The following is a 15,447-nucleotide window of genomic DNA, read 5'->3' on the forward strand; positions in this document are numbered from 1 at the left end:
TAGTTCCCCAACCAGGGATCAAACCCATGCCCCCTGTAGTAGAAGCGAGGAGTCTTAACCACTGGACGGCCAGGGAAGTCCCTGTAATGGTAATATCTTGCAAAATGAAAACCACAATTTTAGAATCCTTCAATAAAACAATACCTTTTCAAAAACCAGATATATCCTGTCTCTCCTATTGATAATGGACCAGTTATCCATTATCAATACTCAAAGCACAGTCTTCTGAAAATTGCTTGGGAAAAGCAGAGGCTTTCGTCATCTTTTTTCCTTTTCTAAAGGGCAGGGGTAGGCAGGAGACTAGTCGGCTCTCAACTAACTACCGCTTAGTCTCCTTTCCCCTGCCGAATTCCGTTCATTCTTGTTACAAAAGCAACTGAGAAATGAAAACATATGCCCACACAAAAGCTTGTACACGTATGTTCTCAGCAGTCTTCATAATATCCGAGAAGGAAAATCAACCCAAATCTCCATCAACTAATAAATGGTTAAGTAAAACATGGTATTGATACAATGGGATATGATTCAGCCATAAAAAGGAGTGAAATACCGATATATGCTCCAACATGATGAACCCTGAAAATATTATGCCAAGTGAAAAAAGTCAGTCACAAAAGGCTACTTATTGTATGATTCCGTTTATATGAAATATCTAGAATAGGCAAATCTCAGAGACAGAAAGGAGATTAAAGTTGCCTAGGGCTGGTGGAAATAGGCGGGGGGAATAGAGGGTGATTGCCAAGGGGTACTGGGTTCTTTGTGAAGAAAATATTCTAAAATTAATTGTGGTGATAGGTGCACAACCCTGAATATATTAGAAAACATTGAATTATACATTTTAAATGGGTGAATTGTATGGTATACGAAAGATATCTTAAGCTGTTAAAAAAAAAAGCAATTAGGCCTAGTATAAGATTACAAGATGTAGATAAGGCAAAGAACACAAATAATTTTACCCAAAGACAATAGTAAATACTGGGGTATACTTATCCTTCCAGATTTTATGCATGCATAATTTTTCTCAAACAACAAAAGGAATAGATGTATTTCAGTATTTACTCAAGCAGCAAGAAAACCAATGTTGCTTGAAAATTTTATAAATTCATTTTTAAGAACTATGCTTTCCAATACGGCAGATACTAGCCGCAAATGGCTATTAGGCCCTTAAAATGTGGCTAGTCTGAACTGAATTGAGGTGCTTTAAACTTTTATTGTGCTACCCTCACCGCCATCCATCTCCACAACTCTTTTCACCTTGCAAAACTGAAACTTTATCTCCATTAAACAGTAACTCCCCATTTCTCCCCACCCATCTGCACCTGGCAACCGCCACTCCGTTTTGCCTCTATGATTCTGACTACTCTAAGTACTTCACATAAGTGGAATCAAAGTATCTGTTCTTTTGTGACTACTTATTTTACCTAGCAATGCCTTCAAGGTTTATCCAGCTGGAGCATCATGTCAGATTTCCCTTCCTTGTACGGCTGAATAATATTCCATGCTATGTATATATCACATTTATCCAGTCACCTGTTGGACACTTGTTCCGCCTTCAGCTATTGTGAATAATACTGCTATGACCATGGGTGTACAAGTATCTCTTCAAGACACTGCTGCTGGATCACATGGTAATTCTGTGGTTCTACCATTTACACTCCCAACAGTGTACAGTTCCAGTTTCTTCACACCCTCACCAACACTTTTTTTTTTAACAGTAACCATCTTAATGGGTGTGAGATATATTTTCATTGTAGTTTTAGTTAGCATTTCCCTAATGACTAGTGATATTGAGCATCTTTTCATGTGCTTTTGGGCCATTTATACATCTTCTTCACCTATCTGAGATATGCTTTTTTTTTTTTTATCTGAGATATGCTTTTAAGCATAAAATATACTTGGGATTTCCAAGACTTAGTATGATAAAAATGCAAAATATCTCATAAATACCCTTCCAAAAATAGACTACATGTTAAAATGATAATACTTTGGATATATTGGATTAAAAATTAAAATTAATTTTATTTTTAAAAACGTAGCTACTGAAAACATGGATAAACCTCAAAGATATTATGCTAAGCAAAATAAACCAGTCACAAAAAGACAAATATTACATGATTACACTCATATGAGATACTAAAAGTAGTGAAATTCATAGAGACAGAAAGTAGAAGGGTGGTTGCCAAGGGCTGGTGGGGAGGGGAGACTGGGGATTTACTGTTTAATGGGGAGAGTGTTTCTGTTCTGCAAGATGAAGAAAGTTCTGGAGATGGATAGTGGTAACTGCTGCACAACAATGTGAATATACTTAATGTCACAGAACTGTATACTTAAAAGTGGTTGGTTAACATGATAAATTAATTTATGTTATGTATATTTTACCACAATTAAAAATAAAGTTAAAAAAAAAGTGGCTACTAGAAAACGTAAGACAAGAGTAGTGAATATGGAACCAGATAAGGCTGCTTGTAATTTTATCAGCAGGGCAATCTGGGTTCAAAATCAGAGACATTTATCACTGATGGGTCTCTTTGCCAAAACTATGAATATTAAGCATCTGTTAAGACTGTTTAAGATTCCTTTGAACAGGATAGATCCTCTAGAGCAAGTCCTGGATGTAACAGAACAACTTTGAAGGCCTTTACAAATTTCCAGACCATTTTGGACAATTTTAAACGAGTGACTCTATGGTAATATATCAACAGCCCCCAAACTGTTAAGCACTTAAAAAAAAAAAAAAAAAAATCTTAGTAGAGAGTTCACCTTCCTGGCAAATCTGCTCCACTCCAAGAGGCCAGGAACAGAGGAATATATCACTTTTGTCAACGTCAAAGGCCCAAATTCACTCTGCCTTAATTAATCGTTTAATCCAGCTAAAGTTACTTTAATGAATTCAATTATTTTTAATTTTGCAAAATTGAAATGATTCTAGAGCATGAAGCAGCAGTACAGAAATGATTTTCACAGAATTTCCATGTATTAAATTTTCAAATCACCTTAAGTTTCTTTCAAACAGTTACAGGATAGAACTGTAAAAGGGGAGAGGTCCCAGGAAAAATAAAACAGGAAGCCTTTTCAAAGGTAACAGAAAGATGAAAAATTTAATTTTAGTCCTTTACGCAAGTTTTATTTTCTTTCATATTGGTGTGGCTCATTAATAACAAACCAGGAATCTAATGGGAAATAAAAAGCCTGGTTCACCACGTTATCAATCACCAAAATTACAATGACTCTGTGACTTAAAAGTTTTAATTTATTTTAAATGCTCATCACAGGTGATCTCAAGAGATTTAGTAAAATATGACCTGAAAGTATAATTCATACAACTGGTAAAGAGATATTTATGTCTTTAAATTAGAATCACTATGAATCATTTTTCAGCGCAGATTAATTGTCCTTATCTCAACTGATAGGCTAAATAGAACTCTTAAAATATGCAGGAGGACAAGGATGCCATCTCACTATTCAAGGCAAAGAATGTCCATTACAAGGACCCTGACTGGTTTTTTTCCCCTGCTATATTCTCTAACACGTTCTTCATTGGCTGGCACATAGCAGGCACTCAGTAAGTGTAGAATGAATGAACAGTCCCTGCCTACAAAGGTCTTACAGAGATGACACCCCATAAATATATACAGGAAAAGATGCAATATGTCAGATGTGTCACAAACTAGATGCTCTGAGGCTTTGTAAGAGGGACAGTTCATTCTCAGCAGGGGCAGTCAGGAGAGGGCGGAAGTAGCTGTTGAGCTGCGGCCACTATGTTAGGTTGGAGAATCTGCACTCACTGCAAAAAAAAAGTCTCACTGGCACAGTTCCAGAGGTGGAAAAGCAAGGGGTTTTAGGAACTACTGCAGAGAGTCAGAATGGCTGCTGTGTCAAGCTTCTGAGTAGTAATAAATGACAAGGCAGGATGGGGATAGAATGGAGGCCTTGAGTGTGAAGCTAGAGCCTGCTGCCATGTCTAGCAGGCACTGAGGAGATGCTGCAGTTACTGGAGTAGAGAAGTGATACAATTTTAATGGTGCTTTGAGAGAATTAATCTGGTTGTGTTTGGCAGGTCCCATTAAAAAAGGTCTGGAGTACGTAGATTAAGTAGAAGAGTGGATACCAGACCTAGCCATTGTGACAATCATCTGAGGGAGCTCACACCCATTCCAGACCTACCTACTCAATCTGAAACATCTGCAAAATAGCCAGAACTTTAGGTATAAGGTAACAAGATACTGAAATGACAGCACAAGGACGGGGAGAAAAAGTTTAAGTATAAAGCCTATAGCCAACATCAAAATTTGTGTTTTCCAGTAGGACTACACTGGTTTCATGAACAAATATTTAGGTTACCTCTCAGCCACGTGTAAAGATTTTTTCCCTCATAACTTTAAACTTCTATAATAAGTAGGGTGACATAGTACAGTAAAGCTTTCCCCTGCTAGAAAAGATGGTACAATGTAGTAAGAAAGAATACAGCTCTAGAGCTGGACAGATCTGTGTTTAAATCCTTGCTCTGCCACTTACTAGCTTTGTGACTCTAAAAATCTTACTTTACTTCTGGAGGTCTGTTTCCTATGGTATAACCAGTATAACACCATTCTACTGTTCAAATGTCAGAAGGATTAAATAAGATGATGCCAATTAATACTTAAAGCAGTTATTATTATTATTACCTTAAACCAGGTCAGATACTGGAGCAATCACTCTGAAATTTATGAGTTCATACCAGGATATAATCTCTTAAAAAGCACAGACTATCATTATTCCTGAGAATCAGATGTGGTTGCCACACATCTGTTCCTGTACACATTACAATGTGCATTTATACTTACACGTAAGAGTGTTTTTTATATATTTGTGTGAGCCATTCATGTTAGAGTTAGCATACTAACTTTACAAGCTCTGTGGCACTTATAATGGTTATGCAATAGAACATTCGCAAGTACCCAAAATAAACCTAGGTGACTTAGAAATATAAAGGTGTGACCTAGAGTCTGCTTATTAAATATATATATATTTATATAATATAAAATTTGGGTTACTCCTCTTTTAAGGCTTTCAGACTAAAAAACTAGTGCCTACAACTAGGAACTGTTATTATGGCTGCTGCTTATCCTGTTGCTTTTGAGTATTTAGATTTCAGACAAGAACCCTAGCTGTGACCACCAGAACTTCTAGAACACTAATGGAACCAACGGTTTTCAGGGTGTACTTCTCAGAGTGTGCTGAGAGACTGTAAGAGATATATACAGATGGAGGGGAAGTTGACATTTAAGGGACAATGTGAAAGCTGCCCCTTTAATCAGTTTTATATACTAGAGTTCACATAAAATTTTATTTGAAAGGGGGAAAGATACCTCACTACTTAAAAAAGGACAAAAAGGATTGAGAGCATCTCTAACATCCCAATCTAGCTTCAGGGAGACTGTGAGATGGGAAGCATTTCCCAATTTACTCCATTTTAAATAGGCATTCCAGCAAGACATACTGTGGGAGTGATTCCAACACCATGCTGCCTACATAAGAACTCCATAGGCTTAGTGCTGCTTGCTGTCAATACAGGTGAACAACCTGGCTTAAGAGAAGTGTGAAAAAGGGAAATCAATTAACGAGCAGGCCTAAGAGAACATCCAGATATGTCCATTTATAATCATTCCAGAAGCATGCTACTGGTCTTCATCTAAATGGCCTAAGACAAAAAGTAGGTTATTTTCAATCCCTTAATAAGTGTTCCATGCTGTCTCAAAACTACTCAAAATAATTTTCCCATAGTAATGGGAAATATATTTTTCTCACCATTCTTGAGCAACAAAATATGTAATTTATTTGAATCACCTTCTCACGTTTTTCTAAGCTATCTCCTAGAGTCAAGGCTTAAGCGAAAGCATTATTCTTAGAGCAGGTTTTGCCACTTGATGGCTCAATCCTTACTTTCCACAGAAGTTTTATTTATATTTTTCTGATCTCAAACCAGGATTCTAAGCACTCCCTGCATTAGGACACACCCAGTCTCAGTTCATATCTTTCACAAGAGCAAGAATTCTAATTGTTGACTTAAACGTACATTTAATAAATTCCACCACATTTCCACTAGATAGAAGTTTCTTCAGATATATCAAGTTTCAAGAGACCACTCATATAGGTCCTCAATTGTTGCCAGCTCCCATCAGAAAAGGAAAGCCTTACAGATTTTCAAGAGAAGCACAGGTTGCACAAGCTCTTAAATGGAACATAGAGGGTTCAGAAAAAGAAAAGGCAGAGGGCAAAAGCCAGCAATTATCTGTCTAAGCAAAAATAACTGCTCAGAGGAGAGAAGGAACAAGACTGCCCTAAACCAAAACACTGGGAAAAGCAATGGACCATAAACAAACTTTCTTTTTAGATCCTTATACAGGCAACTTCAAACCTTATACAGTTGCTACTTCAACTAACTACCACCAGCACAATTCACTGGTAAAGAAGCTAGTGAAGCTAACTGCTTTAACTGCGGAGCCCACTTGGGATCCTTGGCTGTTAGCTAACATCCAAGCACAAAACATCACTAAGAAGTTATGAAGCACTCATGTGGGTCTTCATTAGCCAAACAGCTCACAGGGGCCCTATAAAAGCCTGTGTTCCAAACACAGACCTGGGAACCAGCCCAGACATATTCCATGGCTCACTTCATCACTGCACACGGTAGTGCCTTGATTTCCCTACTTGTGAAATCAGTCCTGAGAGAACTGAGAATGGTTTATGAAGTGCTTAGAAAAATGACACCAGTATTATTATTATAATACCATAAAGGCCAGCAAGGGGGCCTGTACACTTATAGTTCATCCTTATTAAAGACATCAACCAAGTCATATGAGAAGTAACAAACACAAACAACCCAAAGCTAAGTGACTCAAGTACAAATCTATACCCTTACTGGAAAAGGAATTAGGATGTGGAGGGATTTATTTTTAATTCTAAGAGATGGTCAATGCAGGAGTCTCTTACAGATCGTGTGCATGTTTTTGAATGATAACTCAATCTTAAACTGTGGCATATGTTCAGGGCAGCCTTCCCTTGGTAATTCTATTCAAAGTCTTTTATGCTCTTCTCTTAATTTCCAAACCTTTATTTCTGGAACACTGCTAAAATTCTTGAGATATCAGGATTTCTCTCGCTGCTGTCTTGGAACTAAGCTAGGGATCAATAAAACCAAAGAGGACTGTGAGTGCCAAAGAAGTCCCAAAGGCAAAGGACAGGAACACATACATGGAGATGAGAGAACCAAGCACGGAAACAGTGAAAAGAATTTTGCATTTTACACGTATTAGAACAAAAATGTGCACCCCTAAATCAAAACTCACTTTACATAGTTGGCTCACATTTTATCCGTGACTTCCTATATATACACGCATATCCCCATATAATCAAGTTGATATATATATATCCCAATCTAAGAGGCCTGTTAATATGTAGAGAGCCTTCTCTTTCCAGGGAGGCAGAATGTGGATTCTCATTTAAGCCGACCTCGAAACTGGCAGATATCAAAGGTAGGTCATGACCAAAACAAAGGTATAAGGGGTACTAAGACCGTAAGAGGCTGAGGGAGCACAATCATCCTTCTCCTCACTTTCTAATGGACAAGATCAGGCAAACAAACAACAACAACAAAAATGCAGTCACATGGAACTGTGGCCACTCATGCTGGGCAAAACATGGGTGGCTGTTCTTATAAAGTGTCTCACTGATCAAGGTGGAAAGTGCCAACATGTAAACAAGAAACAGCCTCTACATTCAAGATACCAATTCAGTTAATTAGTGTGGGGCTTTGGTTCATACCAGTTTCAAATGCCAAGTTTCCAAACTAACAACATAAAATGTATATGCACATCAGCCAAACATGGCATTTGCTCCAGACTTAATACCACAAGTTCTCACAAAACTAGGGGAGGAAAAAATTTTGTAAGTTCATGTGATGCTAATAACACATCAAGCTCTGTGAATCTAAAATTATTTACATAGGTGAGCAACATTTTTCTTAATGTTCATGCCTCTTAGGCAAGTAGACGAAAGTTACACTCTTGTGGAAAATATTTTACCTTCTGGAAGACATAACAGACTTTATGACATTCTTTAAAAGTGAAAGTCTTTTGGAAGTCTAGGTTGAACAAGTAGCTCATTACACAACAGTACTGGGCACCTTGATGTAAACTACAAATTAGGTTCTAATAAGAATTTCAAAAAAACTTGTAGTTTCACATCAGTTTTAAAAAGTTTATCTAAGATTTAAACAGAGTAAAAAAAACTCCGACATTTGATTTTTTCTCTGTACAAATGTCTTGTTTCCAAACATTATCTCCAATATTTGCACCTTTTATTTGTATTTAATGTCATTTCAACACTAAAAAAGTGAACTGTATTTTATGTATACACCCACCCAGCCATTAACAAAATCAAGGTCTACTACAACTTATGCAATTTGTTATTTATGCATGGTTCTCAAAAGAAAAAATACTACTTAAATTCTGAAGTTTTTCTTTTTTTTCCCTAAGGTAGGGATCCCTACTTGCTCCTTTATAACAGAATAGCTCTATGTTCCTTGTTAAACTGAAATTTTCACAATTAAATGTGAAGTCACAAAACGTGTACATCACCTTAAATATATTAACCACCAGATTGCTAAATATTTAACATTTCACAATTCTAAAAATTATTTTTAACATTTTCCAAAATTTATAACCAGTTACTTTAATATATAATGTACCTAATATAATTATGCTTTCAACAATCAAATATAAATAATAAATGTAGGCATGTATGTTAGTAATAAAAATAAAAATTCATTTTTACTTGATAAAAGCCTACTGATTATTTGGGAGCAAGTACATGTTCATGGAAAGGTTTGTTCTGATCAGAGAATGTTCAAGGTTTTTAGAAGCTTAGCAACTCTTGAGACTGGGTCATCAAAATAACAATAATCAAGAACTTACTTGACACTTAGTCTGTTCAACATGGTGGCGTTTTATTTTTAATATAAATAGTATTAGAACTTTTCCTGCACTCTGGTTTAAGGAAAAAAAGAGAAATTTAAGCAAAACAAATTCACAGTGGATATGTTTAAAATCAATGACTTTCAGAATAAACAGAAACAAGGGTCTTTAGAGATTCATAGCCCAATCTCCTCTATTTCCTACACAGAGACTATAAGAGCCAAAAAGCAAAGATTTAGTTAGTTCGAAGTATAGCAGCCTCTAATAAGGCAGTGTTAGGAAATTTTCAACAAGGGCCAAAACAAAGAAGGAACTTCTACTTAAAGTTCAATTAAATAGAATACCCATTCCCCACCCTCTAGTTAATTGAGGCTTTTTAATGAACCCTCACAGTTTACCTAAATTCCAGCCTTCAAGTCCAATTGTTCGACCTTTTTTCTTTTCTTTTTTTTTTGGTGGGGGGGAGAGGGAATGCCAAAATCAGGGAACATTTGAAAGTGCAGAATATATGCTTTTTAAGAGCTCACAGTAAGTTTTCCCGTAGGGGGAAAATGGCTATTACCACTAAGGACATCGGTTAACATTGTATCTTACGTATAATTTGCTAAATCAAACGAAAGCACCTTCACAAACTTCACCTCCAACACACCCTCAAAGAAATGCTATTCATATTACTCATTTAAAAAGTCGTATGATTCTATATCAAACACAAATTCAAGTCAAAATTATATCTACTTAATACTAAAAAGCATTTAAAGATTACAATACCCTTTAAATTATATATCTGATTCTTCTGATTACTAAACAAATTGTAAAAGCAATTAGTTAAGTCTCTAGTGGAATACCTGAACCAAGCTGCCTCCTTTTCACTCACCAAAATGTTACTTGGTAGCAAATGTCCAATGCAAATTCTCCCCTAAGCACCAACTGGTTATGTATCAAAGAATACACCAGTTCATTTTCCCATAAATTTATCTTGGTGTATCTTTATAAAATACCTGCAACAAAGTCTTAAAAGTACCCTTAAGTATCAACAACCACTATCCATCTTTGGTAGCAAGTACCTGTTCATGGAAAGGCCTGTTCTGATCAGAGAATCTTTAAGGTTTCTAAATGCTTAGCAACTCTTGAGATTGGGTCATCAAAACAGCAGTAATTGAATACTTAACATATTTTATACACAAGAGTGCAGAATGCAAACGATTAAAACAATATTAGCAACTTCAAAATTTTCTCTTAAACAAGGCACAAGTCATTTCTCTGTTCAGAACCCACATCTGCAACCAGCTCTAACCCGTTCCTTGAGGAATGTGGCTAGGCTGAAATTTTGGAAGTGCTGGCTTTGGTGGTGACCAAGGAGGAAGAAGTCTCTGGCTTCCCTGTTGCTGCAGTTCCCACCCTCCAAAATGAATATACCCACCGGTGTGAATTGACAATGTGGTCCAAAGAGCAAGGCAGGAACGGAGTCCAGATCCTCAAAATGGTAGTACAGGGCATAACCACTAGGCCACCTATCAGTTCAGTACAAAAAGTACAACCCTGTGCATCATGGTGCAAAAGCTGGGGCCTAGGTTTCGCATTGTGCATCTCACACCTATGGAAATAACAAGAGGAGTAAAATCTATAGAAATCAACACACCCTATGAAAGTGGGTGCTCACAGAAGACTGGTGTCAACACTTTTGCAAAGGCGGTTGGCTACTGAGATAATGAACAGCAACCGCAAGTCCAAAGTTGGAAAGAAAGAAAATTTTACAATCAACTCTGTTGAGTCTGACAATGAAGAACTCAACATGGGCTTGATGTTTACCAACAAGGCTTTGCAAATCATGACACCCATCTACATACTTATGAAAATTGCTACCCCACTAAAATCTAACATCCCTCAAGGATTTTCAACTCTCAAAGAGCTGAAAAGGTTGGGGCCATGAAGAAGGGAAGTAATCAGCAATTCCCCCAAACCTGTTACTCTGAGGTTTTAAACTTTTCCCTTTAGCATCTGACCTTGGGAAGATATGGTGACACATTCAAAGCTTAAGGTGGAAGAATTCCAGAGAAGGGGCTTTCTGTGTACCAAGGATGTGCCAAGATGATTCCTCAAGAACAAATGTGGGTTGTCTAAGGGTCAACAGTTTTGAAAAAGTAAAAAGAGAGAACTTCTAAAACGCAGGGTAAATTCTTTAAAAGAAATAAAATCACTGCTCTTGACTCACTTGATCCTTCACCATGTTGCTGTCAGCTCACCAACTAAGAGTGTGTGAGTGTGTCTTGCTGGGTCCATTTTCCCATGGTCTGTAGAAGGCGCTGTGAAGCACATCCTGTTCTAGCTCTGGGGCCCTTCCCCCCTCTGCAGCCTTACCCAGTGCAGGGAATGCGCCCCCTACTGACTCCAACACTCATCGCCTTTAGCCGACTTGGCTGCGGTGCATTTTGGGTGGGGGCTGGTATTTTCTTCAAGGCCATAAACCAGAAGCAACAATGCGGATTTATAAGGAAACTGTATCAAGCTACCCAGGAGTTCTTTTGTTTTTGTTTTTTCCCCATTCTGAAGGTTCAAGACACTGGCACAAGAAGCATCAGGGAAAGAGACTGGGTGTGTGGGGATGGACAGCATCAAAATGGCAAACACAGGAAACAGTTTGGTTCTTTTCCCTCCTAAGCCTTTGTCTGAGAAATGGGGTTATGGCAAGAACTGTCCAGAGGAATTGGGAAGGCAAGAACATCAAGAAGACTCAGTGTGGGTATGTGTGTGGCTGAAAAGACTATTAGACCTTAGCGCCTGGTCTTGGGCAGAAGAGGAAGAGAAGCAATCGCGCCTTTTCCAGCAGACAGGCATCCAGGTTTGGGGGGAGGGGAAGGCAGGCAGGCAGCCCAGAGGAAAGAAGAGGTGAATAAAAGGGTGCTCAAAGAACTACTCCCCATTCATTGCACACACACACACAAAAAGAAAAAAATCTTTCGCAGCTTTCTGGATTTCCATTTTTTACCATCTTACTGCAAAGTTGGGGCTCAGAATGCTCGCAAGAGGTCGTGCTGACCAGGCAGCTGCGATTGAGAAAAGGGGGTGGTGGAGGACTCCGTGGTCAGGATAGGAGGGGAGCTGGCTTGTTGGGGAGGAAGGATTGCACAGGGGAGGCAAAGACTTTCACTCCGTGCCATGCATGCTCCCCGCCCCCCAATCTATTCCCCCCCTCCCCCGACTAAAGGTGGGTAGACCTGGCAGAAAGCTCGTCCCAGGGATTGGGGGTGTGCGTGGGGGGCTCATTTTGGGCGGGGGGCGGGAGTAGTTCCAGGGATGGAAGAAGCTCGATTCTTGCTGGGGGCGGGGTGGAGAGAGATGCCACTAGCCGCAAAAGCTCCGGCGGCCAGGGCGGCTGCTGGCCTCCGCGGGCTCACGGGGCGGGGAAGGGGGGTCGGGCTGCAGGAGGAGGCGCCCGGACCGCGGAGCAAGAGCCCGGGTAGCGGTCCGCGCCGGGGCGGGCGCTCCGTCAGCACCGGAGTATGCAAAGGAGCGTGTGCGGCCGGAGGGCTGGCGGTTTCAACAATAATGCGCCCGCGGGGCCGGCCGTGGGTCCGCGCGCGGCGGTCGCCGGGCTTACCTTGACTCGGCCTCGAGGCGCGCGCGGGGCCGGCGTGCTCGGGGGCCGGGCGGCGGCGGCGGGCGGATGGCGGCGGCACGGCGCTGGCGGCGGCGAGGGCGCGCCCGGGGCCTCGTCGCGCTCCGGCTCGGCGGCCTCGGCGGGGTCCGGCTCGCGCCGCGGCCGCGGCTGCTGCCGGGGGGCGCGGCGGGCGCAGCAGAGCGGCGGGCGGCGGCGGCGGCGCGAGCGGCTCCCTCCAGTCCCCGCGCGGGCGGCGGCGGCAGCGTCGTCGAGCGGTGCAGACAAAGGAGGGGCGGAGGGAGGAGACGGAGGGTGTGGGAGAGGCGGCTTCACCGGCGCGGGCAGGCGGGCGGCGACGGCCGCGCTCCTCTCACTCCTCAGCAGCGGGGACCGAGAGAGGGAGCTGTGTCTGAGGAGACGCCAAAATCCCCCTTAGCGCTGCCCGCGGGAGGGGGAGGGGGCACAAGATGGCGGCGGCCGGGGGGGCGGGAGTTCAGTTCATGGATCCCGGCGGGCGGCGGAGGGGAGACCGGGCCGGCGGAGGCGGCGGCAGCAACGGGCGGGGGAGGGGTGGCTGATCCCGCGTCTCCCCTCAGCAGACAATACAAGCGCCTCGGAGCGAGTCCCCGAACCTGCCCTAGCCAAAATGGCGGCCGAGAAAGAGCGGAAGTGACGTAAGTATCTCATTAGCATAAGAGGACTCATTGTCCAGCTAACTAAGGGGGGCAGTGGGGGACAGTACCCTTCCCCCCCATAGACAACTCTTACTCCCACCTGTGTTTGCTCCAAACTTTTTCTGAGGGAGGGTGGCATCAGCATCCCCACCCCCACCTAAGGGACATTATATAATCCCCACTGAGGGGGAGCTCTCGCGAGAACCAAGAGGATTTGCCATTGACCCACTAGGAGGCGCCGCGGATAATGGCCGCAGTGCGCCTCCATGGCCCGTGTGCACGGCGGGCGCCTTCCTCTGGCCACAGCGCCGGCGGCGGAGGCACAAGCAGAGGGCCGTAGCACGCGCTGCACTCAGTCAGGTGGCCGCGCTGGGGATCCTTGCGCGGGCCCAGCTGGGCCTGGACTACATCTGGTGGGAGGGGGCGTGCGCGCAGCCCCGCGGCTCCACGTGCTGGGAAGCCCGCGCTCTCGGGCTGGGCAGCAGCCGGAAGGGCAGACACACCTGGCCGGTCATGCCCGACACCTCCTGCTTTAAATGAGGTGTGAGGGCCTCGTGCTTCACACACCCACTTGAGATGAGACCCAACCCCATGGATGCTTGACCCCTTGCGGGTGAGGTGCGCTATTCAGTGGACAGGCCTGCGTTTTACAGAAGGCCGGCTGTTGCCCTGGGACTGGACATTCTTCCGAATCAGTGATGGACTCTTCTCTTTGGCCTGAAGAAAACAAGTGGGATCCCTAGCGTTTGAGGCCACTGGGCTGGTGAAGCCCAAGGATGTGAAATGATGTTGCCAGTGGGCCTCCACAAGATCCTTAAAAACCAGACTGTAGTCCCAAGCCTTTTAGTGCTCCCACAATTTGCACAGCATAGGACACAACGCGGGCCTTTGTAAATTTAGGTCAACCCCAACCAACACATTGTGTTCTCAACATTCTTGAATCCACCTTTTATAGTTGAGTGCATATGAGTGTCTATCACTGGCTAGACATACTTAAAAGTAATAAATGTCAATTGTGAAGGATTAACCAAACCTGTTAAGATGTGCTCTGTACATCTTACACTTATCTTTTGCTGTTTCTCTAAATTTCATGTTAAAATAGTTTCAAACCATACGTAACATCCACAAAGAATCTGACTTTACTGAAAACAGAACAAATTGTGGTTACATATAGCTCAATGTCTAAGGCTTCAGTTAGCAGGTTTAACAAGCTGTTTCATCCAACACAGTATTCCCTTAATTTCTGAAATTGTGATAAACTATATCTTTAAAAGCCAAATCAGTATTTCAAGGGAAAACAGCTGAAAAAAGTTGTAAAAAGGAGGAGGGGACCCAAAACATTCAATTTAGAGAAACAAAGATGAAGAAGCTAATTCCATGTTGCAGAAGACAGGCAAGAACTAATATGAAATAAGCAAAATAATTTTAAATTTAGTTTTCCTTAGATATACTTAGATTTCATACAGAGATAATACCAATACAAAGGGAGAACATCTGGATTTCATCCTTGGCCCCATTTACAAAGTAAAAAGGGATGCTGGATTCACATGTAAATGTTTAAAAAGATTTTACAGTGTTTAAGTCACCAGATTTACTACAAAAATCTATCTAAATAGTCCAGATTCTTTTCTAAATAACTTCCAAATGGTGAAAGTTTTCACTGCTCAAATAATTTACTGTAAATAATGATAGTGTTGTAATGATTGTGGGAATAAGAACCAAAAGACTAAACAAAGGCAAAAGGTACCTACCCTAGTGAGGTCTGAGAAGACAGGATTTTATAGTGGGCTCTCTGAGGTGGTTATTTAATCTCTGCTCCACAGAGTTGACAATGAAAATTTAACTTTGGGCTCAGACGAGAAAGAATCTAAACACTCAAAAAAAATTATTTTACATCAGTGGTAATAAATTTTCTAGTTGTTAGTAGTGATGAGAGAAGTCGCTTCCCCAAGGAAGAGGGGTCCATGGTGGGCCAGCTGTTCAGCTCTGCATAAAAGGGAAACAGAACAGTAGAGGCCCTTATTGGAATGTGTCCTATGGATTCAACTATGGGAATTGGTAATGTTCAAAACGACACCAAAGGTTTTATACTCTGGTATTCATTTCTGGTAGGATCTGTTAGAAATGCAAATGGAAAAATCAGACTTGAAGTTTCTTCAGCAGGCAAATTAAGCCAGGAAAATGCAGTAGTAGGAATACTGTTCACTGAATCTGCTTATTA

The 15,447-nt window shown here is 41.6% G+C and overlaps 1 protein-coding gene across 2 annotated transcripts in view; it reads right to left on the reverse strand.

Moving 5' to 3' along the window:
* ADNP (activity dependent neuroprotector homeobox) overlaps positions 1-12,637 on the reverse strand; it is a 30,069-nt gene extending 17,432 nt beyond the window's left edge. Inside the window, exon 1 of one of the 2 annotated variants that reach the window (XM_082857949.1) lies at positions 12,553-12,637. The gene's annotated coding sequence lies outside the window, so the exon portion shown is untranslated. Of the gene's footprint in view, positions 1-10,374; positions 10,496-12,552 lie in introns of those variants that run through there. The other variant, XM_082857948.1, reaches the window with a different exon arrangement.
* Between the last annotated feature and the right edge of the window lie 2,810 nt (positions 12,638-15,447).

The sequence above is a fragment of the Leucopleurus acutus genome (genome assembly GCF_964270905.1).
Source record: "Leucopleurus acutus genome assembly, chromosome: 16".
In the NCBI taxonomy this organism is placed as follows: Eukaryota; Metazoa; Chordata; class Mammalia; order Artiodactyla; family Delphinidae; genus Leucopleurus; species Leucopleurus acutus.